The sequence below is a fragment of the Rhinoderma darwinii genome, unplaced genomic scaffold (genome assembly GCF_050947455.1).
Source record: "Rhinoderma darwinii isolate aRhiDar2 unplaced genomic scaffold, aRhiDar2.hap1 Scaffold_3401, whole genome shotgun sequence".
NCBI lineage: Eukaryota > Metazoa > Chordata > Amphibia > Anura > Rhinodermatidae > Rhinoderma > Rhinoderma darwinii.
In genome coordinates, this window is record NW_027463431.1 from 124,423 (window position 1) to 148,311 (window position 23,889).

Consider the following 23,889-nt stretch of genomic DNA (forward strand, 5'->3'; position numbering starts at 1 on the left):
GCCCTCCTGCCATGCAGATAAACACTGGCAGCGGCAGCAAGTGCATGCCCACAGCCACCCCTTGTTCCTTCACACCTTGTATCAGCTGTAATCCAGTCCAGTCCAGTCCAGTGCTGCCTGCTGAGCAGCACTGACCAACACTGCCTGGGCCCAGGCTTTTATCTATCTCTGAGGCAGGCCCCATTATGATGTCAGAAAGCTGGCTCTGGAATCCTGAGGGCTCCACTATGACACGTGCAAAGTTCCGTCTGAACTTTATATAAGACGGTGCGGCTCAGTCAGTCACTCAGTGTTGCCTGAGAGGGCAACACTGCAACAGCCGGCCGCCAGGCTGTCTTTTTTTTGCACATTTATTTGCCTCCAGGAGGCCACAAGAGGGAGACAAGGGACTGCAAAATGGAAAATAGGCATCCACCAACTTTACAGACAACTTCTCTTTGCTCCTACAACCTCCATCCTTGCACAGTTTGTTATTCTTCCAGGTAACATAGTAACAAATCCAAATTGCTGCTCTCTTTGTAGGCAAGCAAGGGTTTGTTGCAACTGCAATTCTTACTTCTTCTTGGAAATGTAGGGACGACAGTACATTCCATCACATCCATCTAGTGTACACAGGTAGGTCCATTGTGGCGGGCGGGCTGCTTTAATGGCTGTTTGCTGTTCCCCCTACTCCACTCCACTATTTGACTGTGGTGCTGCATCAATCAATCAGTGGCTGGCTCAGGTGCAGCTCTTTAACCTACCTAAAAGGGAGGGCGGAGAGAAGACAAGGAAGGTGAATGAGCTGTTCCAATGTGAAATGCCGGAAACACAGAAACACAGAAGACACACACACACACACACACACACACACACACACACAACAAGAGGTGGCAATGTATTAATTAATTGCATTTAATAAATGAGCTCATTATCACACATGACTGTACAAATGCATTGTCCAACAGGTGTTGAAATAATGGGATTAAAAGGGGAGATCCCATCAGAAAGACAAAAACAATAGCAAACACAAATAGCACTTTTGGAATCTGATTTTAGTCAACACATAAGGGAAGGGTGCACCGGTCCTGGAAATACTGCAATACCAGGTCAATGCGTGGAGTGGACAGAGCAAGCTCTATTTCCATCTCCCTGTTCTAAAAATCCATTTAATATATGGTCCCCAGATAGGGGACGTATCAGATATTAAACTGATAAGAACAGATACTACACTTGATCTTAGCCAAAAGGCCGAGAAGCGATAACCCGAGCGGCCCTTGCCTTGCCCGAGCCTGTCCCATACTGCTGTTCACCCCTTGCAGCGATTGATTCAGCCTACTCCTAGGCAATTCCATGGGGCCCTGCAGGCTCACACACATTTACAGCTACTAAGCGGGAGGGAGGTGAATAAAGGCCGGAGAGGAAGCTACACAGGATTTGCTTCTTTTGCTTGCACCACAATGCAGTGCTGAAAGAGGAGGAATCTACATAAAAACGCCTTCCTGGCAACGCCCAAATGCCCTCCTGCCATGCAGATAAACACTGGCAGCGGCAGCAAGTGCATGCCCACAGCCACCCCTTGTTCCTTCACACCTTGTATCAGCTGTAATCCAGTCCAGTCCAGTCCAGTGCTGCCTGCTGAGCAGCACTGACCAACACTGCCTGGGCCCAGGCTTTTATCTATCTCTGAGGCAGGCCCCATTATGATGTCAGAAAGCTGGCTCTGGAATCCTGAGGGCTCCACTATGACACGTGCAAAGTTCCGTCTGAACTTTATATAAGACGGTGCGGCTCAGTCAGTCACTCAGTGTTGCCTGAGAGGGCAACACTGCAACAGCCGGCCGCCAGGCTGTCTTTTTTTTGCACATTTATTTGCCTCCAGGAGGCCACAAGAGGGAGACAAGGGACTGCAAAATGGAAAATAGGCATCCACCAACTTTACAGACAACTTCTCTTTGCTCCTACAACCTCCATCCTTGCACAGTTTGTTATTCTTCCAGGTAACATAGTAACAAATCCAAATTGCTGCTCTCTTTGTAGGCAAGCAAGGGTTTGTTGCAACTGCAATTCTTACTTCTTCTTGGAAATGTAGGGACGACAGTACATTCCATCACATCCATCTAGTGTACACAGGTAGGTCCATTGTGGCGGGCGGGCTGCTTTAATGGCTGTTTGCTGTTCCCCCTACTCCACTCCACTATTTGACTGTGGTGCTGCATCAATCAATCAGTGGCTGGCTCAGGTGCAGCTCTTTAACCTACCTAAAAGGGAGGGCGGAGAGAAGACAAGGAAGGTGAATGAGCTGTTCCAATGTGAAATGCCGGAAACACAGAAACACAGAAGACACACACACACACACACACACACACACACACACACAACAAGAGGTGGCAATGTATTAATTAATTGCATTTAATAAATGAGCTCATTATCACACATGACTGTACAAATGCATTGTCCAACAGGTGTTGAAATAATGGGATTAAAAGGGGAGATCCCATCAGAAAGACAAAAACAATAGCAAACACAAATAGCACTTTTGGAATCTGATTTTAGTCAACACATAAGGGAAGGGTGCACCGGTCCTGGAAATACTGCAATACCAGGTCAATGCGTGGAGTGGACAGAGCAAGCTCTATTTCCATCTCCCTGTTCTAAAAATCCATTTAATATATGGTCCCCAGATAGGGGACGTATCAGATATTAAACTGATAAGAACAGATACTACACTTGATCTTAGCCAAAAGGCCGAGAAGCGATAACCCGAGCGGCCCTTGCCTTGCCCGAGCCTGTCCCATACTGCTGTTCACCCCTTGCAGCGATTGATTCAGCCTACTCCTAGGCAATTCCATGGGGCCCTGCAGGCTCACACACATTTACAGCTACTAAGCGGGAGGGAGGTGAATAAAGGCCGGAGAGGAAGCTACACAGGATTTGCTTCTTTTGCTTGCACCACAATGCAGTGCTGAAAGAGGAGGAATCTACATAAAAACGCCTTCCTGGCAACGCCCAAATGCCCTCCTGCCATGCAGATAAACACTGGCAGCGGCAGCAAGTGCATGCCCACAGCCACCCCTTGTTCCTTCACACCTTGTATCAGCTGTAATCCAGTCCAGTCCAGTCCAGTGCTGCCTGCTGAGCAGCACTGACCAACACTGCCTGGGCCCAGGCTTTTATCTATCTCTGAGGCAGGCCCCATTATGATGTCAGAAAGCTGGCTCTGGAATCCTGAGGGCTCCACTATGACACGTGCAAAGTTCCGTCTGAACTTTATATAAGACGGTGCGGCTCAGTCAGTCACTCAGTGTTGCCTGAGAGGGCAACACTGCAACAGCCGGCCGCCAGGCTGTCTTTTTTTTGCACATTTATTTGCCTCCAGGAGGCCACAAGAGGGAGACAAGGGACTGCAAAATGGAAAATAGGCATCCACCAACTTTACAGACAACTTCTCTTTGCTCCTACAACCTCCATCCTTGCACAGTTTGTTATTCTTCCAGGTAACATAGTAACAAATCCAAATTGCTGCTCTCTTTGTAGGCAAGCAAGGGTTTGTTGCAACTGCAATTCTTACTTCTTCTTGGAAATGTAGGGACGACAGTACATTCCATCACATCCATCTAGTGTACACAGGTAGGTCCATTGTGGCGGGCGGGCTGCTTTAATGGCTGTTTGCTGTTCCCCCTACTCCACTCCACTATTTGACTGTGGTGCTGCATCAATCAATCAGTGGCTGGCTCAGGTGCAGCTCTTTAACCTACCTAAAAGGGAGGGCGGAGAGAAGACAAGGAAGGTGAATGAGCTGTTCCAATGTGAAATGCCGGAAACACAGAAACACAGAAGACACACACACACACACACACACACACACACACACACAACAAGAGGTGGCAATGTATTAATTAATTGCATTTAATAAATGAGCTCATTATCACACATGACTGTACAAATGCATTGTCCAACAGGTGTTGAAATAATGGGATTAAAAGGGGAGATCCCATCAGAAAGACAAAAACAATAGCAAACACAAATAGCACTTTTGGAATCTGATTTTAGTCAACACATAAGGGAAGGGTGCACCGGTCCTGGAAATACTGCAATACCAGGTCAATGCGTGGAGTGGACAGAGCAAGCTCTATTTCCATCTCCCTGTTCTAAAAATCCATTTAATATATGGTCCCCAGATAGGGGACGTATCAGATATTAAACTGATAAGAACAGATACTACACTTGATCTTAGCCAAAAGGCCGAGAAGCGATAACCCGAGCGGCCCTTGCCTTGCCCGAGCCTGTCCCATACTGCTGTTCACCCCTTGCAGCGATTGATTCAGCCTACTCCTAGGCAATTCCATGGGGCCCTGCAGGCTCACACACATTTACAGCTACTAAGCGGGAGGGAGGTGAATAAAGGCCGGAGAGGAAGCTACACAGGATTTGCTTCTTTTGCTTGCACCACAATGCAGTGCTGAAAGAGGAGGAATCTACATAAAAACGCCTTCCTGGCAACGCCCAAATGCCCTCCTGCCATGCAGATAAACACTGGCAGCGGCAGCAAGTGCATGCCCACAGCCACCCCTTGTTCCTTCACACCTTGTATCAGCTGTAATCCAGTCCAGTCCAGTCCAGTGCTGCCTGCTGAGCAGCACTGACCAACACTGCCTGGGCCCAGGCTTTTATCTATCTCTGAGGCAGGCCCCATTATGATGTCAGAAAGCTGGCTCTGGAATCCTGAGGGCTCCACTATGACACGTGCAAAGTTCCGTCTGAACTTTATATAAGACGGTGCGGCTCAGTCAGTCACTCAGTGTTGCCTGAGAGGGCAACACTGCAACAGCCGGCCGCCAGGCTGTCTTTTTTTTGCACATTTATTTGCCTCCAGGAGGCCACAAGAGGGAGACAAGGGACTGCAAAATGGAAAATAGGCATCCACCAACTTTACAGACAACTTCTCTTTGCTCCTACAACCTCCATCCTTGCACAGTTTGTTATTCTTCCAGGTAACATAGTAACAAATCCAAATTGCTGCTCTCTTTGTAGGCAAGCAAGGGTTTGTTGCAACTGCAATTCTTACTTCTTCTTGGAAATGTAGGGACGACAGTACATTCCATCACATCCATCTAGTGTACACAGGTAGGTCCATTGTGGCGGGCGGGCTGCTTTAATGGCTGTTTGCTGTTCCCCCTACTCCACTCCACTATTTGACTGTGGTGCTGCATCAATCAATCAGTGGCTGGCTCAGGTGCAGCTCTTTAACCTACCTAAAAGGGAGGGCGGAGAGAAGACAAGGAAGGTGAATGAGCTGTTCCAATGTGAAATGCCGGAAACACAGAAACACAGAAGACACACACACACACACACACACACACACACACACACAACAAGAGGTGGCAATGTATTAATTAATTGCATTTAATAAATGAGCTCATTATCACACATGACTGTACAAATGCATTGTCCAACAGGTGTTGAAATAATGGGATTAAAAGGGGAGATCCCATCAGAAAGACAAAAACAATAGCAAACACAAATAGCACTTTTGGAATCTGATTTTAGTCAACACATAAGGGAAGGGTGCACCGGTCCTGGAAATACTGCAATACCAGGTCAATGCGTGGAGTGGACAGAGCAAGCTCTATTTCCATCTCCCTGTTCTAAAAATCCATTTAATATATGGTCCCCAGATAGGGGACGTATCAGATATTAAACTGATAAGAACAGATACTACACTTGATCTTAGCCAAAAGGCCGAGAAGCGATAACCCGAGCGGCCCTTGCCTTGCCCGAGCCTGTCCCATACTGCTGTTCACCCCTTGCAGCGATTGATTCAGCCTACTCCTAGGCAATTCCATGGGGCCCTGCAGGCTCACACACATTTACAGCTACTAAGCGGGAGGGAGGTGAATAAAGGCCGGAGAGGAAGCTACACAGGATTTGCTTCTTTTGCTTGCACCACAATGCAGTGCTGAAAGAGGAGGAATCTACATAAAAACGCCTTCCTGGCAACGCCCAAATGCCCTCCTGCCATGCAGATAAACACTGGCAGCGGCAGCAAGTGCATGCCCACAGCCACCCCTTGTTCCTTCACACCTTGTATCAGCTGTAATCCAGTCCAGTCCAGTCCAGTGCTGCCTGCTGAGCAGCACTGACCAACACTGCCTGGGCCCAGGCTTTTATCTATCTCTGAGGCAGGCCCCATTATGATGTCAGAAAGCTGGCTCTGGAATCCTGAGGGCTCCACTATGACACGTGCAAAGTTCCGTCTGAACTTTATATAAGACGGTGCGGCTCAGTCAGTCACTCAGTGTTGCCTGAGAGGGCAACACTGCAACAGCCGGCCGCCAGGCTGTCTTTTTTTTGCACATTTATTTGCCTCCAGGAGGCCACAAGAGGGAGACAAGGGACTGCAAAATGGAAAATAGGCATCCACCAACTTTACAGACAACTTCTCTTTGCTCCTACAACCTCCATCCTTGCACAGTTTGTTATTCTTCCAGGTAACATAGTAACAAATCCAAATTGCTGCTCTCTTTGTAGGCAAGCAAGGGTTTGTTGCAACTGCAATTCTTACTTCTTCTTGGAAATGTAGGGACGACAGTACATTCCATCACATCCATCTAGTGTACACAGGTAGGTCCATTGTGGCGGGCGGGCTGCTTTAATGGCTGTTTGCTGTTCCCCCTACTCCACTCCACTATTTGACTGTGGTGCTGCATCAATCAATCAGTGGCTGGCTCAGGTGCAGCTCTTTAACCTACCTAAAAGGGAGGGCGGAGAGAAGACAAGGAAGGTGAATGAGCTGTTCCAATGTGAAATGCCGGAAACACAGAAACACAGAAGACACACACACACACACACACACACACACACACACAACAAGAGGTGGCAATGTATTAATTAATTGCATTTAATAAATGAGCTCATTATCACACATGACTGTACAAATGCATTGTCCAACAGGTGTTGAAATAATGGGATTAAAAGGGGAGATCCCATCAGAAAGACAAAAACAATAGCAAACACAAATAGCACTTTTGGAATCTGATTTTAGTCAACACATAAGGGAAGGGTGCACCGGTCCTGGAAATACTGCAATACCAGGTCAATGCGTGGAGTGGACAGAGCAAGCTCTATTTCCATCTCCCTGTTCTAAAAATCCATTTAATATATGGTCCCCAGATAGGGGACGTATCAGATATTAAACTGATAAGAACAGATACTACACTTGATCTTAGCCAAAAGGCCGAGAAGCGATAACCCGAGCGGCCCTTGCCTTGCCCGAGCCTGTCCCATACTGCTGTTCACCCCTTGCAGCGATTGATTCAGCCTACTCCTAGGCAATTCCATGGGGCCCTGCAGGCTCACACACATTTACAGCTACTAAGCGGGAGGGAGGTGAATAAAGGCCGGAGAGGAAGCTACACAGGATTTGCTTCTTTTGCTTGCACCACAATGCAGTGCTGAAAGAGGAGGAATCTACATAAAAACGCCTTCCTGGCAACGCCCAAATGCCCTCCTGCCATGCAGATAAACACTGGCAGCGGCAGCAAGTGCATGCCCACAGCCACCCCTTGTTCCTTCACACCTTGTATCAGCTGTAATCCAGTCCAGTCCAGTCCAGTGCTGCCTGCTGAGCAGCACTGACCAACACTGCCTGGGCCCAGGCTTTTATCTATCTCTGAGGCAGGCCCCATTATGATGTCAGAAAGCTGGCTCTGGAATCCTGAGGGCTCCACTATGACACGTGCAAAGTTCCGTCTGAACTTTATATAAGACGGTGCGGCTCAGTCAGTCACTCAGTGTTGCCTGAGAGGGCAACACTGCAACAGCCGGCCGCCAGGCTGTCTTTTTTTTGCACATTTATTTGCCTCCAGGAGGCCACAAGAGGGAGACAAGGGACTGCAAAATGGAAAATAGGCATCCACCAACTTTACAGACAACTTCTCTTTGCTCCTACAACCTCCATCCTTGCACAGTTTGTTATTCTTCCAGGTAACATAGTAACAAATCCAAATTGCTGCTCTCTTTGTAGGCAAGCAAGGGTTTGTTGCAACTGCAATTCTTACTTCTTCTTGGAAATGTAGGGACGACAGTACATTCCATCACATCCATCTAGTGTACACAGGTAGGTCCATTGTGGCGGGCGGGCTGCTTTAATGGCTGTTTGCTGTTCCCCCTACTCCACTCCACTATTTGACTGTGGTGCTGCATCAATCAATCAGTGGCTGGCTCAGGTGCAGCTCTTTAACCTACCTAAAAGGGAGGGCGGAGAGAAGACAAGGAAGGTGAATGAGCTGTTCCAATGTGAAATGCCGGAAACACAGAAACACAGAAGACACACACACACACACACACACACACACACACACACAACAAGAGGTGGCAATGTATTAATTAATTGCATTTAATAAATGAGCTCATTATCACACATGACTGTACAAATGCATTGTCCAACAGGTGTTGAAATAATGGGATTAAAAGGGGAGATCCCATCAGAAAGACAAAAACAATAGCAAACACAAATAGCACTTTTGGAATCTGATTTTAGTCAACACATAAGGGAAGGGTGCACCGGTCCTGGAAATACTGCAATACCAGGTCAATGCGTGGAGTGGACAGAGCAAGCTCTATTTCCATCTCCCTGTTCTAAAAATCCATTTAATATATGGTCCCCAGATAGGGGACGTATCAGATATTAAACTGATAAGAACAGATACTACACTTGATCTTAGCCAAAAGGCCGAGAAGCGATAACCCGAGCGGCCCTTGCCTTGCCCGAGCCTGTCCCATACTGCTGTTCACCCCTTGCAGCGATTGATTCAGCCTACTCCTAGGCAATTCCATGGGGCCCTGCAGGCTCACACACATTTACAGCTACTAAGCGGGAGGGAGGTGAATAAAGGCCGGAGAGGAAGCTACACAGGATTTGCTTCTTTTGCTTGCACCACAATGCAGTGCTGAAAGAGGAGGAATCTACATAAAAACGCCTTCCTGGCAACGCCCAAATGCCCTCCTGCCATGCAGATAAACACTGGCAGCGGCAGCAAGTGCATGCCCACAGCCACCCCTTGTTCCTTCACACCTTGTATCAGCTGTAATCCAGTCCAGTCCAGTCCAGTGCTGCCTGCTGAGCAGCACTGACCAACACTGCCTGGGCCCAGGCTTTTATCTATCTCTGAGGCAGGCCCCATTATGATGTCAGAAAGCTGGCTCTGGAATCCTGAGGGCTCCACTATGACACGTGCAAAGTTCCGTCTGAACTTTATATAAGACGGTGCGGCTCAGTCAGTCACTCAGTGTTGCCTGAGAGGGCAACACTGCAACAGCCGGCCGCCAGGCTGTCTTTTTTTTGCACATTTATTTGCCTCCAGGAGGCCACAAGAGGGAGACAAGGGACTGCAAAATGGAAAATAGGCATCCACCAACTTTACAGACAACTTCTCTTTGCTCCTACAACCTCCATCCTTGCACAGTTTGTTATTCTTCCAGGTAACATAGTAACAAATCCAAATTGCTGCTCTCTTTGTAGGCAAGCAAGGGTTTGTTGCAACTGCAATTCTTACTTCTTCTTGGAAATGTAGGGACGACAGTACATTCCATCACATCCATCTAGTGTACACAGGTAGGTCCATTGTGGCGGGCGGGCTGCTTTAATGGCTGTTTGCTGTTCCCCCTACTCCACTCCACTATTTGACTGTGGTGCTGCATCAATCAATCAGTGGCTGGCTCAGGTGCAGCTCTTTAACCTACCTAAAAGGGAGGGCGGAGAGAAGACAAGGAAGGTGAATGAGCTGTTCCAATGTGAAATGCCGGAAACACAGAAACACAGAAGACACACACACACACACACACACACACACACACACACAACAAGAGGTGGCAATGTATTAATTAATTGCATTTAATAAATGAGCTCATTATCACACATGACTGTACAAATGCATTGTCCAACAGGTGTTGAAATAATGGGATTAAAAGGGGAGATCCCATCAGAAAGACAAAAACAATAGCAAACACAAATAGCACTTTTGGAATCTGATTTTAGTCAACACATAAGGGAAGGGTGCACCGGTCCTGGAAATACTGCAATACCAGGTCAATGCGTGGAGTGGACAGAGCAAGCTCTATTTCCATCTCCCTGTTCTAAAAATCCATTTAATATATGGTCCCCAGATAGGGGACGTATCAGATATTAAACTGATAAGAACAGATACTACACTTGATCTTAGCCAAAAGGCCGAGAAGCGATAACCCGAGCGGCCCTTGCCTTGCCCGAGCCTGTCCCATACTGCTGTTCACCCCTTGCAGCGATTGATTCAGCCTACTCCTAGGCAATTCCATGGGGCCCTGCAGGCTCACACACATTTACAGCTACTAAGCGGGAGGGAGGTGAATAAAGGCCGGAGAGGAAGCTACACAGGATTTGCTTCTTTTGCTTGCACCACAATGCAGTGCTGAAAGAGGAGGAATCTACATAAAAACGCCTTCCTGGCAACGCCCAAATGCCCTCCTGCCATGCAGATAAACACTGGCAGCGGCAGCAAGTGCATGCCCACAGCCACCCCTTGTTCCTTCACACCTTGTATCAGCTGTAATCCAGTCCAGTCCAGTCCAGTGCTGCCTGCTGAGCAGCACTGACCAACACTGCCTGGGCCCAGGCTTTTATCTATCTCTGAGGCAGGCCCCATTATGATGTCAGAAAGCTGGCTCTGGAATCCTGAGGGCTCCACTATGACACGTGCAAAGTTCCGTCTGAACTTTATATAAGACGGTGCGGCTCAGTCAGTCACTCAGTGTTGCCTGAGAGGGCAACACTGCAACAGCCGGCCGCCAGGCTGTCTTTTTTTTGCACATTTATTTGCCTCCAGGAGGCCACAAGAGGGAGACAAGGGACTGCAAAATGGAAAATAGGCATCCACCAACTTTACAGACAACTTCTCTTTGCTCCTACAACCTCCATCCTTGCACAGTTTGTTATTCTTCCAGGTAACATAGTAACAAATCCAAATTGCTGCTCTCTTTGTAGGCAAGCAAGGGTTTGTTGCAACTGCAATTCTTACTTCTTCTTGGAAATGTAGGGACGACAGTACATTCCATCACATCCATCTAGTGTACACAGGTAGGTCCATTGTGGCGGGCGGGCTGCTTTAATGGCTGTTTGCTGTTCCCCCTACTCCACTCCACTATTTGACTGTGGTGCTGCATCAATCAATCAGTGGCTGGCTCAGGTGCAGCTCTTTAACCTACCTAAAAGGGAGGGCGGAGAGAAGACAAGGAAGGTGAATGAGCTGTTCCAATGTGAAATGCCGGAAACACAGAAACACAGAAGACACACACACACACACACACACACACACACACACACAACAAGAGGTGGCAATGTATTAATTAATTGCATTTAATAAATGAGCTCATTATCACACATGACTGTACAAATGCATTGTCCAACAGGTGTTGAAATAATGGGATTAAAAGGGGAGATCCCATCAGAAAGACAAAAACAATAGCAAACACAAATAGCACTTTTGGAATCTGATTTTAGTCAACACATAAGGGAAGGGTGCACCGGTCCTGGAAATACTGCAATACCAGGTCAATGCGTGGAGTGGACAGAGCAAGCTCTATTTCCATCTCCCTGTTCTAAAAATCCATTTAATATATGGTCCCCAGATAGGGGACGTATCAGATATTAAACTGATAAGAACAGATACTACACTTGATCTTAGCCAAAAGGCCGAGAAGCGATAACCCGAGCGGCCCTTGCCTTGCCCGAGCCTGTCCCATACTGCTGTTCACCCCTTGCAGCGATTGATTCAGCCTACTCCTAGGCAATTCCATGGGGCCCTGCAGGCTCACACACATTTACAGCTACTAAGCGGGAGGGAGGTGAATAAAGGCCGGAGAGGAAGCTACACAGGATTTGCTTCTTTTGCTTGCACCACAATGCAGTGCTGAAAGAGGAGGAATCTACATAAAAACGCCTTCCTGGCAACGCCCAAATGCCCTCCTGCCATGCAGATAAACACTGGCAGCGGCAGCAAGTGCATGCCCACAGCCACCCCTTGTTCCTTCACACCTTGTATCAGCTGTAATCCAGTCCAGTCCAGTCCAGTGCTGCCTGCTGAGCAGCACTGACCAACACTGCCTGGGCCCAGGCTTTTATCTATCTCTGAGGCAGGCCCCATTATGATGTCAGAAAGCTGGCTCTGGAATCCTGAGGGCTCCACTATGACACGTGCAAAGTTCCGTCTGAACTTTATATAAGACGGTGCGGCTCAGTCAGTCACTCAGTGTTGCCTGAGAGGGCAACACTGCAACAGCCGGCCGCCAGGCTGTCTTTTTTTTGCACATTTATTTGCCTCCAGGAGGCCACAAGAGGGAGACAAGGGACTGCAAAATGGAAAATAGGCATCCACCAACTTTACAGACAACTTCTCTTTGCTCCTACAACCTCCATCCTTGCACAGTTTGTTATTCTTCCAGGTAACATAGTAACAAATCCAAATTGCTGCTCTCTTTGTAGGCAAGCAAGGGTTTGTTGCAACTGCAATTCTTACTTCTTCTTGGAAATGTAGGGACGACAGTACATTCCATCACATCCATCTAGTGTACACAGGTAGGTCCATTGTGGCGGGCGGGCTGCTTTAATGGCTGTTTGCTGTTCCCCCTACTCCACTCCACTATTTGACTGTGGTGCTGCATCAATCAATCAGTGGCTGGCTCAGGTGCAGCTCTTTAACCTACCTAAAAGGGAGGGCGGAGAGAAGACAAGGAAGGTGAATGAGCTGTTCCAATGTGAAATGCCGGAAACACAGAAACACAGAAGACACACACACACACACACACACACACACACACACACAACAAGAGGTGGCAATGTATTAATTAATTGCATTTAATAAATGAGCTCATTATCACACATGACTGTACAAATGCATTGTCCAACAGGTGTTGAAATAATGGGATTAAAAGGGGAGATCCCATCAGAAAGACAAAAACAATAGCAAACACAAATAGCACTTTTGGAATCTGATTTTAGTCAACACATAAGGGAAGGGTGCACCGGTCCTGGAAATACTGCAATACCAGGTCAATGCGTGGAGTGGACAGAGCAAGCTCTATTTCCATCTCCCTGTTCTAAAAATCCATTTAATATATGGTCCCCAGATAGGGGACGTATCAGATATTAAACTGATAAGAACAGATACTACACTTGATCTTAGCCAAAAGGCCGAGAAGCGATAACCCGAGCGGCCCTTGCCTTGCCCGAGCCTGTCCCATACTGCTGTTCACCCCTTGCAGCGATTGATTCAGCCTACTCCTAGGCAATTCCATGGGGCCCTGCAGGCTCACACACATTTACAGCTACTAAGCGGGAGGGAGGTGAATAAAGGCCGGAGAGGAAGCTACACAGGATTTGCTTCTTTTGCTTGCACCACAATGCAGTGCTGAAAGAGGAGGAATCTACATAAAAACGCCTTCCTGGCAACGCCCAAATGCCCTCCTGCCATGCAGATAAACACTGGCAGCGGCAGCAAGTGCATGCCCACAGCCACCCCTTGTTCCTTCACACCTTGTATCAGCTGTAATCCAGTCCAGTCCAGTCCAGTGCTGCCTGCTGAGCAGCACTGACCAACACTGCCTGGGCCCAGGCTTTTATCTATCTCTGAGGCAGGCCCCATTATGATGTCAGAAAGCTGGCTCTGGAATCCTGAGGGCTCCACTATGACACGTGCAAAGTTCCGTCTGAACTTTATATAAGACGGTGCGGCTCAGTCAGTCACTCAGTGTTGCCTGAGAGGGCAACACTGCAACAGCCGGCCGCCAGGCTGTCTTTTTTTTGCACATTTATTTGCCTCCAGGAGGCCACAAGAGGGAGACAAGGGACTGCAAAATGGAAAATAGGCATCCACCAACTTTACAGACAACTTCTCTTTGCTCCTACAACCTCCATCCTTGCACAGTTTGTTATTCTTCCAGGTAACATAGTAACAAATCCAAATTGCTGCTCTCTTTGTAGGCAAGCAAGGGTTTGTTGCAACTGCAATTCTTACTTCTTCTTGGAAATGTAGGGACGACAGTACATTCCATCACATCCATCTAGTGTACACAGGTAGGTCCATTGTGGCGGGCGGGCTGCTTTAATGGCTGTTTGCTGTTCCCCCTACTCCACTCCACTATTTGACTGTGGTGCTGCATCAATCAATCAGTGGCTGGCTCAGGTGCAGCTCTTTAACCTACCTAAAAGGGAGGGCGGAGAGAAGACAAGGAAGGTGAATGAGCTGTTCCAATGTGAAATGCCGGAAACACAGAAACACAGAAGACACACACACACACACACACACACACACACACACACAACAAGAGGTGGCAATGTATTAATTAATTGCATTTAATAAATGAGCTCATTATCACACATGACTGTACAAATGCATTGTCCAACAGGTGTTGAAATAATGGGATTAAAAGGGGAGATCCCATCAGAAAGACAAAAACAATAGCAAACACAAATAGCACTTTTGGAATCTGATTTTAGTCAACACATAAGGGAAGGGTGCACCGGTCCTGGAAATACTGCAATACCAGGTCAATGCGTGGAGTGGACAGAGCAAGCTCTATTTCCATCTCCCTGTTCTAAAAATCCATTTAATATATGGTCCCCAGATAGGGGACGTATCAGATATTAAACTGATAAGAACAGATACTACACTTGATCTTAGCCAAAAGGCCGAGAAGCGATAACCCGAGCGGCCCTTGCCTTGCCCGAGCCTGTCCCATACTGCTGTTCACCCCTTGCAGCGATTGATTCAGCCTACTCCTAGGCAATTCCATGGGGCCCTGCAGGCTCACACACATTTACAGCTACTAAGCGGGAGGGAGGTGAATAAAGGCCGGAGAGGAAGCTACACAGGATTTGCTTCTTTTGCTTGCACCACAATGCAGTGCTGAAAGAGGAGGAATCTACATAAAAACGCCTTCCTGGCAACGCCCAAATGCCCTCCTGCCATGCAGATAAACACTGGCAGCGGCAGCAAGTGCATGCCCACAGCCACCCCTTGTTCCTTCACACCTTGTATCAGCTGTAATCCAGTCCAGTCCAGTCCAGTGCTGCCTGCTGAGCAGCACTGACCAACACTGCCTGGGCCCAGGCTTTTATCTATCTCTGAGGCAGGCCCCATTATGATGTCAGAAAGCTGGCTCTGGAATCCTGAGGGCTCCACTATGACACGTGCAAAGTTCCGTCTGAACTTTATATAAGACGGTGCGGCTCAGTCAGTCACTCAGTGTTGCCTGAGAGGGCAACACTGCAACAGCCGGCCGCCAGGCTGTCTTTTTTTTGCACATTTATTTGCCTCCAGGAGGCCACAAGAGGGAGACAAGGGACTGCAAAATGGAAAATAGGCATCCACCAACTTTACAGACAACTTCTCTTTGCTCCTACAACCTCCATCCTTGCACAGTTTGTTATTCTTCCAGGTAACATAGTAACAAATCCAAATTGCTGCTCTCTTTGTAGGCAAGCAAGGGTTTGTTGCAACTGCAATTCTTACTTCTTCTTGGAAATGTAGGGACGACAGTACATTCCATCACATCCATCTAGTGTACACAGGTAGGTCCATTGTGGCGGGCGGGCTGCTTTAATGGCTGTTTGCTGTTCCCCCTACTCCACTCCACTATTTGACTGTGGTGCTGCATCAATCAATCAGTGGCTGGCTCAGGTGCAGCTCTTTAACCTACCTAAAAGGGAGGGCGGAGAGAAGACAAGGAAGGTGAATGAGCTGTTCCAATGTGAAATGCCGGAAACACAGAAACACAGAAGACACACACACACACACACACACACACACACACACACAACAAGAGGTGGCAATGTATTAATTAATTGCATTTAATAAATGAGCTCATTATCACACATGACTGTACAAATGCATTGTCCAACAGGTGTTGAAATAATGGGATTAAAAGGGGAGATCCCATCAGAAAGACAAAAACAATAGCAAACACAAATAGCACTTTTGGAATCTGATTTTAGTCAACACATAAGGGAAGGGTGCACCGGTCCTGGAAATACTGCAATACCAGGTCAATGCGTGGAGTGGACAGAGCAAGCTCTATTTCCATCTCCCTGTTCTAAAAATCCATTTAATATATGGTCCCCAGATAGGGGACGTATCAGATATTAAACTGATAAGAACAGATACTACACTTGATCTTAGCCAAAAGGCCGAGAAGCGATAACCCGAGCGGCCCTTGCCTTGCCCGAGCCTGTCCCATACTGCTGTTCACCCCTTGCAGCGATTGATTCAGCCTACTCCTAGGCAATTCCATGGGGCCCTGCAGGCTCACACACATTTACAGCTACTAAGCGGGAGGGAGGTGAATAAAGGCCGGAGAGGAAGCTACACAGGATTTGCTTCTTTTGCTTGCACCACAATGCAGTGCTGAAAGAGGAGGAATCTACATAAAAACGCCTTCCTGGCAACGCCCAAATGCCCTCCTGCCATGCAGATAAACACTGGCAGCGGCAGCAAGTGCATGCCCACAGCCACCCCTTGTTCCTTCACACCTTGTATCAGCTGTAATCCAGTCCAGTCCAGTCCAGTGCTGCCTGCTGAGCAGCACTGACCAACACTGCCTGGGCCCAGGCTTTTATCTATCTCTGAGGCAGGCCCCATTATGATGTCAGAAAGCTGGCTCTGGAATCCTGAGGGCTCCACTATGACACGTGCAAAGTTCCGTCTGAACTTTATATAAGACGGTGCGGCTCAGTCAGTCACTCAGTGTTGCCTGAGAGGGCAACACTGCAACAGCCGGCCGCCAGGCTGTCTTTTTTTTGCACATTTATTTGCCTCCAGGAGGCCACAAGAGGGAGACAAGGGACTGCAAAATGGAAAATAGGCATCCACCAACTTTACAGACAACTTCTCTTTGCTCCTACAACCTCCATCCTTGCACAGTTTGTTATTCTTCCAGGTAACATAGTAACAAATCCAAATTGCTGCTCTCTTTGTAGGCAAGCAAGGGTTTGTTGCAACTGCAATTCTTACTTCTTCTTGGAAATGTAGGGACGACAGTACATTCCATCACATCCATCTAGTGTACACAGGTAGGTCCATTGTGGCGGGCGGGCTGCTTTAATGGCTGTTTGCTGTTCCCCCTACTCCACTCCACTATTTGACTGTGGTGCTGCATCAATCAATCAGTGGCTGGCTCAGGTGCAGCTCTTTAACCTACCTAAAAGGGAGGGCGGAGAGAAGACAAGGAAGGTGAATGAGCTGTTCCAATGTGAAATGCCGGAAACACAGAAACACAGAAGACACACACACACACACACACACACACACACACACACAACAAGAGGTGGCAATGTATTAATTAATTGCATTTAATAAATGAGCTCATTATCACACATGACTGTACAAATGCATTGTCCAACAGGTGTTGAAATAATGGGATTAAAAGGGGAGATCCCATCAGAAAGACAAAAACAATAGCAAACACAAATAGCACTTTTGGAATCTGATTTTAGTCAACACATAAGGGAAGGGTGCACCGGTCCTGGAAATACTGCAATACCAGGTCAATGCGTGGAGTGGACAGAGCAAGCTCTATTTCCATCTCCCTGTTCTAAAAATCCATTTAATATATGGTCCCCAGATAGGGGACGTATCAGATATTAAACTGATAAGAACAGATACTACACTTGATCTTAGCCAAAAGGCCGAGAAGCGATAACCCGAGCGGCCCTTGCCTTGCCCGAGCCTGTCCCATACTGCTGTTCACCCCTTGCAGCGATTGATTCAGCCTACTCCTAGGCAATTCCATGGGGCCCTGCAGGCTCACACACATTTACAGCTACTAAGCGGGAGGGAGGTGAATAAAGGCCGGAGAGGAAGCTACACAGGATTTGCTTCTTTTGCTTGCACCACAATGCAGTGCTGAAAGAGGAGGAATCTACATAAAAACGCCTTCCTGGCAACGCCCAAATGCCCTCCTGCCATGCAGATAAACACTGGCAGCGGCAGCAAGTGCATGCCCACAGCCACCCCTTGTTCCTTCACACCTTGTATCAGCTGTAATCCAGTCCAGTCCAGTCCAGTGCTGCCTGCTGAGCAGCACTGACCAACACTGCCTGGGCCCAGGCTTTTATCTATCTCTGAGGCAGGCCCCATTATGATGTCAGAAAGCTGGCTCTGGAATCCTGAGGGCTCCACTATGACACGTGCAAAGTTCCGTCTGAACTTTATATAAGACGGTGCGGCTCAGTCAGTCACTCAGTGTTGCCTGAGAGGGCAACACTGCAACAGCCGGCCGCCAGGCTGTCTTTTTTTTGCACATTTATTTGCCTCCAGGAGGCCACAAGAGGGAGACAAGGGACTGCAAAATGGAAAATAGGCATCCACCAACTTTACAGACAACTTCTCTTTGCTCCTACAACCTCCATCCTTGCACAGTTTGTTATTCTTCCAGGTAACATAGTAACAAATCCAAATTGCTGCTCTCTTTGTAGGCAAGCAAGGGTTTGTTGCAACTGCAATTCTTACTTCTTCTTGGAAATGTAGGGACGACAGTACATTCCATCACATCCATCTAGTGTACACAGGTAGGTCCATTGTGGCGGGCGGGCTGCTTTAATGGCTGTTTGCTGTTCCCCCTACTCCACTCCACTATTTGACTGTGGTGCTGCATCAATCAATCAGTGGCTGGCTCAGGTGCAGCTCTTTAACCTACCTAAAAGGGAGGGCGGAGAGAAGACAAGGAAGGTGAATGAGCTGTTCCAATGTGAAATGCCGGAAACACAGAAACACAGAAGACACACACACACACACACACACACACACACACACACAACAAGAGGTGGCAATGTATTAATTAATTGCATTTAATAAATGAGCTCATTATCACACATGACTGTACAAATGCATTGTCCAACAGGTGTTGAAATAATGGGATTAAAAGGGGAGATCCCATCAGAAAGACAAAAACAATAGCAAACACAAATAGCACTTTTGGAATCTGATTTTAGTCAACACATAAGGGAAGGGTGCACCGGTCCTGGAAATACTGCAATACCAGGTCAATGCGTGGAGTGGACAGAGCAAGCTCTATTTCCATCTCCCTGTTCTAAAAATCCATTTAATATATGGTCCCCAGATAGGGGACGTATCAGATATTAAACTGATAAGAACAGATACTACACTTGATCTTAGCCAAAAGGCCGAGAAGCGATAACCCGAGCGGCCCTTGCCTTGCCCGAGCCTGTCCCATACTGCTGTTCACCCCTTGCAGCGATTGATTCAGCCTACTCCTAGGCAATTCCATGGGGCCCTGCAGGCTCACACACATTTACAGCTACTAAGCGGGAGGGAGGTGAATAAAGGCCGGAGAGGAAGCTACACAGGATTTGCTTCTTTTGCTTGCACCACAATGCAGTGCTGAAAGAGGAGGAATCTACATAAAAACGCCTTCCTGGCAACGCCCAAATGCCCTCCTGCCATGCAGATAAACACTGGCAGCGGCAGCAAGTGCATGCCCACAGCCACCCCTTGTTCCTTCACACCTTGTATCAGCTGTAATCCAGTCCAGTCCAGTCCAGTGCTGCCTGCTGAGCAGCACTGACCAACACTGCCTGGGCCCAGGCTTTTATCTATCTCTGAGGCAGGCCCCATTATGATGTCAGAAAGCTGGCTCTGGAATCCTGAGGGCTCCACTATGACACGTGCAAAGTTCCGTCTGAACTTTATATAAGACGGTGCGGCTCAGTCAGTCACTCAGTGTTGCCTGAGAGGGCAACACTGCAACAGCCGGCCGCCAGGCTGTCTTTTTTTTGCACATTTATTTGCCTCCAGGAGGCCACAAGAGGGAGACAAGGGACTGCAAAATGGAAAATAGGCATCCACCAACTTTACAGACAACTTCTCTTTGCTCCTACAACCTCCATCCTTGCACAGTTTGTTATTCTTCCAGGTAACATAGTAACAAATCCAAATTGCTGCTCTCTTTGTAGGCAAGCAAGGGTTTGTTGCAACTGCAATTCTTACTTCTTCTTGGAAATGTAGGGACGACAGTACATTCCATCACATCCATCTAGTGTACACAGGTAGGTCCATTGTGGCGGGCGGGCTGCTTTAATGGCTGTTTGCTGTTCCCCCTACTCCACTCCACTATTTGACTGTGGTGCTGCATCAATCAATCAGTGGCTGGCTCAGGTGCAGCTCTTTAACCTACCTAAAAGGGAGGGCGGAGAGAAGACAAGGAAGGTGAATGAGCTGTTCCAATGTGAAATGCCGGAAACACAGAAACACAGAAGACACACACACACACACACACACACACACACACACACACAACAAGAGGTGGCAATGTATTAATTAATTGCATTTAATAAATGAGCTCATTATCACACATGACTGTACAAATGCATTGTCCAACAGGTGTTGAAATAATGGGATTAAAAGGGGAGATCCCATCAGAAAGACAAAAACAATAGCAAACACAAATAGCACTTTTGGAATCTGATTTTAGTCAACACATAAGGGAAGGGTGCACCGGTCCTGGAAATACTGCAATACCAGGTCAATGCGTGGAGTGGACAGAGCAAGCTCTATTTCCATCTCCCTGTTCTAAAAATCCATTTAATATATGGTCCCCAGATAGGGGACGTATCAGATATTAAACTGATAAGAACAGATACTACACTTGATCTTAGCCAAAAGGCCGAGAAGCGATAACCCGAGCGGCCCTTGCCTTGCCCGAGCCTGTCCCATACTGCTGTTCACCCCTTGCAGCGATTGATTCAGCCTACTCCTAGGCAATTCCATGGGGCCCTGCAGGCTCACACACATTTACAGCTACTAAGCGGGAGGGAGGTGAATAAAGGCCGGAGAGGAAGCTACACAGGATTTGCTTCTTTTGCTTGCACCACAATGCAGTGCTGAAAGAGGAGGAATCTACATAAAAACGCCTTCCTGGCAACGCCCAAATGCCCTCCTGCCATGCAGATAAACACTGGCAGCGGCAGCAAGTGCATGCCCACAGCCACCCCTTGTTCCTTCACACCTTGTATCAGCTGTAATCCAGTCCAGTCCAGTCCAGTGCTGCCTGCTGAGCAGCACTGACCAACACTGCCTGGGCCCAGGCTTTTATCTATCTCTGAGGCAGGCCCCATTATGATGTCAGAAAGCTGGCTCTGGAATCCTGAGGGCTCCACTATGACACGTGCAAAGTTCCGTCTGAACTTTATATAAGACGGTGCGGCTCAGTCAGTCACTCAGTGTTGCCTGAGAGGGCAACACTGCAACAGCCGGCCGCCAGGCTGTCTTTTTTTTGCACATTTATTTGCCTCCAGGAGGCCACAAGAGGGAGACAAGGGACTGCAAAATGGAAAATAGGCATCCACCAACTTTACAGACAACTTCTCTTTGCTCCTACAACCTCCATCCTTGCACAGTTTGTTATTCTTCCAGGTAACATAGTAACAAATCCAAATTGCTGCTCTCTTTGTAGGCAAGCAAGGGTTTGTTGCAACTGCAATTCTTACTTCTTCTTGGAAATGTAGGGACGACAGTACATTCCATCACATCCATCTAGTGTACACAGGTAGGTCCATTGTGGCGGGCGGGCTGCTTTAATGGCTGTTTGCTGTTCCCCCTACTCCACTCCACTATTTGACTGTGGTGCTGCATCAATCAATCAGTGGCTGGCTCAGGTGCAGCTCTTTAACCTACCTAAAAGGGAGGGCGGAGAGAAGACAAGGAAGGTGAATGAGCTGTTCCAATGTGAAATGCCGGAAACACAGAAACACAGAAGACACACACACACACACACACACACACACACACACACAACAAGAGGTGGCAATGTATTAATTAATTGCATTTAATAAATGAGCTCATTATCACACATGACTGTACAAATGCATTGTCCAACAGGTGTTGAAATAATGGGATTAAAAGGGGAGATCCCATCAGAAAGACAAAAACAATAGCAAACACAAATAGCACTTTTGGAATCTGATTTTAGTCAACACATAAGGGAAGGGTGCACCGGTCCTGGAAATACTGCAATACCAGGTCAATGCGTGGAGTGGACAGAGCAAGCTCTATTTCCATCTCCCTGTTCTAAAAATCCATTTAATATATGGTCCCCAGATAGGGGACGTATCAGATATTAAACTGATAAGAACAGATACTACACTTGATCTTAGCCAAAAGGCCGAGAAGCGATAACCCGAGCGGCCCTTGCCTTGCCCGAGCCTGTCCCATACTGCTGTTCACCCCTTGCAGCGATTGATTCAGCCTACTCCTAGGCAATTCCATGGGGCCCTGCAGGCTCACACACATTTACAGCTACTAAGCGGGAGGGAGGTGAATAAAGGCCGGAGAGGAAGCTACACAGGATTTGCTTCTTTTGCTTGCACCACAATGCAGTGCTGAAAGAGGAGGAATCTACATAAAAACGCCTTCCTGGCAACGCCCAAATGCCCTCCTGCCATGCAGATAAACACTGGCAGCGGCAGCAAGTGCATGCCCACAGCCACCCCTTGTTCCTTCACACCTTGTATCAGCTGTAATCCAGTCCAGTCCAGTCCAGTGCTGCCTGCTGAGCAGCACTGACCAACACTGCCTGGGCCCAGGCTTTTATCTATCTCTGAGGCAGGCCCCATTATGATGTCAGAAAGCTGGCTCTGGAATCCTGAGGGCTCCACTATGACACGTGCAAAGTTCCGTCTGAACTTTATATAAGACGGTGCGGCTCAGTCAGTCACTCAGTGTTGCCTGAGAGGGCAACACTGCAACAGCCGGCCGCCAGGCTGTCTTTTTTTTGCACATTTATTTGCCTCCAGGAGGCCACAAGAGGGAGACAAGGGACTGCAAAATGGAAAATAGGCATCCACCAACTTTACAGACAACTTCTCTTTGCTCCTACAACCTCCATCCTTGCACAGTTTGTTATTCTTCCAGGTAACATAGTAACAAATCCAAATTGCTGCTCTCTTTGTAGGCAAGCAAGGGTTTGTTGCAACTGCAATTCTTACTTCTTCTTGGAAATGTAGGGACGACAGTACATTCCATCACATCCATCTAGTGTACACAGGTAGGTCCATTGTGGCGGGCGGGCTGCTTTAATGGCTGTTTGCTGTTCCCCCTACTCCACTCCACTATTTGACTGTGGTGCTGCATCAATCAATCAGTGGCTGGCTCAGGTGCAGCTCTTTAACCTACCTAAAAGGGAGGGCGGAGAGAAGACAAGGAAGGTGAATGAGCTGTTCCAATGTGAAATGCCGGAAACACAGAAACACAGAAGACACACACACACACACACACACACACACACACACACACACAAGAGGTGGCAATGTATTAATTAATTGCATTTAATAAATGAGCTCATTATCACACATGACTGTACAAATGCATTGTCCAACAGGTGTTGAAATAATGGGATTAAAAGGGGAGATCCCATCAGAAAGACAAAAACAATAGCAAACACAAATAGCACTTTTGGAATCTGATTTTAGTCAACACATAAGGGAAGGGTGCACCGGTCCTGGAAATACTGCAATACCAGGTCAATGCGTGGAGTGGACAGAGCAAGCTCTATTTCCATCTCCCTGTTCTAAAAATCCATTTAATATATGGTCCCCAGATAGGGGACGTATCAGATATTAAACTGATAAGAACAGATACTACACTTGATCTTAGCCAAAAGGCCGAGAAGCGATAACCCGAGCGGCCCTTGCCTTGCCCGAGCCTGTCCCATACTGCTGTTCACCCCTTGCAGCGATTGATTCAGCCTACTCCTAGGCAATTCCATGGGGCCCTGCAGGCTCACACACATTTACAGCTACTAAGCGGGAGGGAGGTGAATAAAGGCCGGAGAGGAAGCTACACAGGATTTGCTTCTTTTGCTTGC

At 47.7% G+C, this 23,889-nt stretch overlaps 16 non-coding genes across 16 annotated transcripts; all 16 read right to left on the bottom strand.

Annotated features, from left to right (window-relative positions):
* Positions 1 to 1,051: 1,051 nt before the first annotated feature.
* LOC142705748 (U2 spliceosomal RNA) lies at positions 1,052 to 1,242 on the bottom strand. The gene has a single exon (XR_012868267.1). It is a non-coding gene; the product is annotated as a U2 spliceosomal RNA (small nuclear RNA).
* A 1,306-nt stretch (positions 1,243 to 2,548) lies between these two features.
* On the bottom strand, positions 2,549 to 2,739 carry LOC142705750 (U2 spliceosomal RNA). Its single transcript, XR_012868269.1, has one exon. It is a non-coding gene; the product is annotated as a U2 spliceosomal RNA (small nuclear RNA).
* A 1,306-nt stretch (positions 2,740 to 4,045) lies between these two features.
* LOC142705751 (U2 spliceosomal RNA) lies at positions 4,046 to 4,236 on the bottom strand. The gene has a single exon (XR_012868270.1). It is a non-coding gene; the product is annotated as a U2 spliceosomal RNA (small nuclear RNA).
* A 1,306-nt stretch (positions 4,237 to 5,542) lies between these two features.
* On the bottom strand, positions 5,543 to 5,733 carry LOC142705752 (U2 spliceosomal RNA). The gene has a single exon (XR_012868271.1). It is a non-coding gene; the product is annotated as a U2 spliceosomal RNA (small nuclear RNA).
* A 1,304-nt stretch (positions 5,734 to 7,037) lies between these two features.
* LOC142705754 (U2 spliceosomal RNA) lies at positions 7,038 to 7,228 on the bottom strand. Its single transcript, XR_012868272.1, has one exon. It is a non-coding gene; the product is annotated as a U2 spliceosomal RNA (small nuclear RNA).
* Positions 7,229 to 8,534: 1,306 nt separating this feature from the next.
* On the bottom strand, positions 8,535 to 8,725 carry LOC142705755 (U2 spliceosomal RNA). The gene has a single exon (XR_012868273.1). It is a non-coding gene; the product is annotated as a U2 spliceosomal RNA (small nuclear RNA).
* Positions 8,726 to 10,031: 1,306 nt separating this feature from the next.
* On the bottom strand, positions 10,032 to 10,222 carry LOC142705756 (U2 spliceosomal RNA). The gene has a single exon (XR_012868274.1). It is a non-coding gene; the product is annotated as a U2 spliceosomal RNA (small nuclear RNA).
* A 1,306-nt stretch (positions 10,223 to 11,528) lies between these two features.
* On the bottom strand, positions 11,529 to 11,719 carry LOC142705757 (U2 spliceosomal RNA). The gene has a single exon (XR_012868275.1). It is a non-coding gene; the product is annotated as a U2 spliceosomal RNA (small nuclear RNA).
* A 1,306-nt stretch (positions 11,720 to 13,025) lies between these two features.
* LOC142705758 (U2 spliceosomal RNA) lies at positions 13,026 to 13,216 on the bottom strand. The gene has a single exon (XR_012868276.1). It is a non-coding gene; the product is annotated as a U2 spliceosomal RNA (small nuclear RNA).
* Positions 13,217 to 14,522: 1,306 nt separating this feature from the next.
* LOC142705759 (U2 spliceosomal RNA) lies at positions 14,523 to 14,713 on the bottom strand. The gene has a single exon (XR_012868277.1). It is a non-coding gene; the product is annotated as a U2 spliceosomal RNA (small nuclear RNA).
* A 1,306-nt stretch (positions 14,714 to 16,019) lies between these two features.
* LOC142705760 (U2 spliceosomal RNA) lies at positions 16,020 to 16,210 on the bottom strand. Its single transcript, XR_012868278.1, has one exon. It is a non-coding gene; the product is annotated as a U2 spliceosomal RNA (small nuclear RNA).
* A 1,306-nt stretch (positions 16,211 to 17,516) lies between these two features.
* On the bottom strand, positions 17,517 to 17,707 carry LOC142705762 (U2 spliceosomal RNA). The gene has a single exon (XR_012868280.1). It is a non-coding gene; the product is annotated as a U2 spliceosomal RNA (small nuclear RNA).
* Positions 17,708 to 19,013: 1,306 nt separating this feature from the next.
* LOC142705763 (U2 spliceosomal RNA) lies at positions 19,014 to 19,204 on the bottom strand. The gene has a single exon (XR_012868281.1). It is a non-coding gene; the product is annotated as a U2 spliceosomal RNA (small nuclear RNA).
* Positions 19,205 to 20,512: 1,308 nt separating this feature from the next.
* LOC142705765 (U2 spliceosomal RNA) lies at positions 20,513 to 20,703 on the bottom strand. Its single transcript, XR_012868282.1, has one exon. It is a non-coding gene; the product is annotated as a U2 spliceosomal RNA (small nuclear RNA).
* A 1,306-nt stretch (positions 20,704 to 22,009) lies between these two features.
* On the bottom strand, positions 22,010 to 22,200 carry LOC142705766 (U2 spliceosomal RNA). The gene has a single exon (XR_012868283.1). It is a non-coding gene; the product is annotated as a U2 spliceosomal RNA (small nuclear RNA).
* A 1,307-nt stretch (positions 22,201 to 23,507) lies between these two features.
* Positions 23,508 to 23,698, bottom strand: LOC142705767 (U2 spliceosomal RNA). Its single transcript, XR_012868284.1, has one exon. It is a non-coding gene; the product is annotated as a U2 spliceosomal RNA (small nuclear RNA).
* Between the last annotated feature and the right edge of the window lie 191 nt (positions 23,699 to 23,889).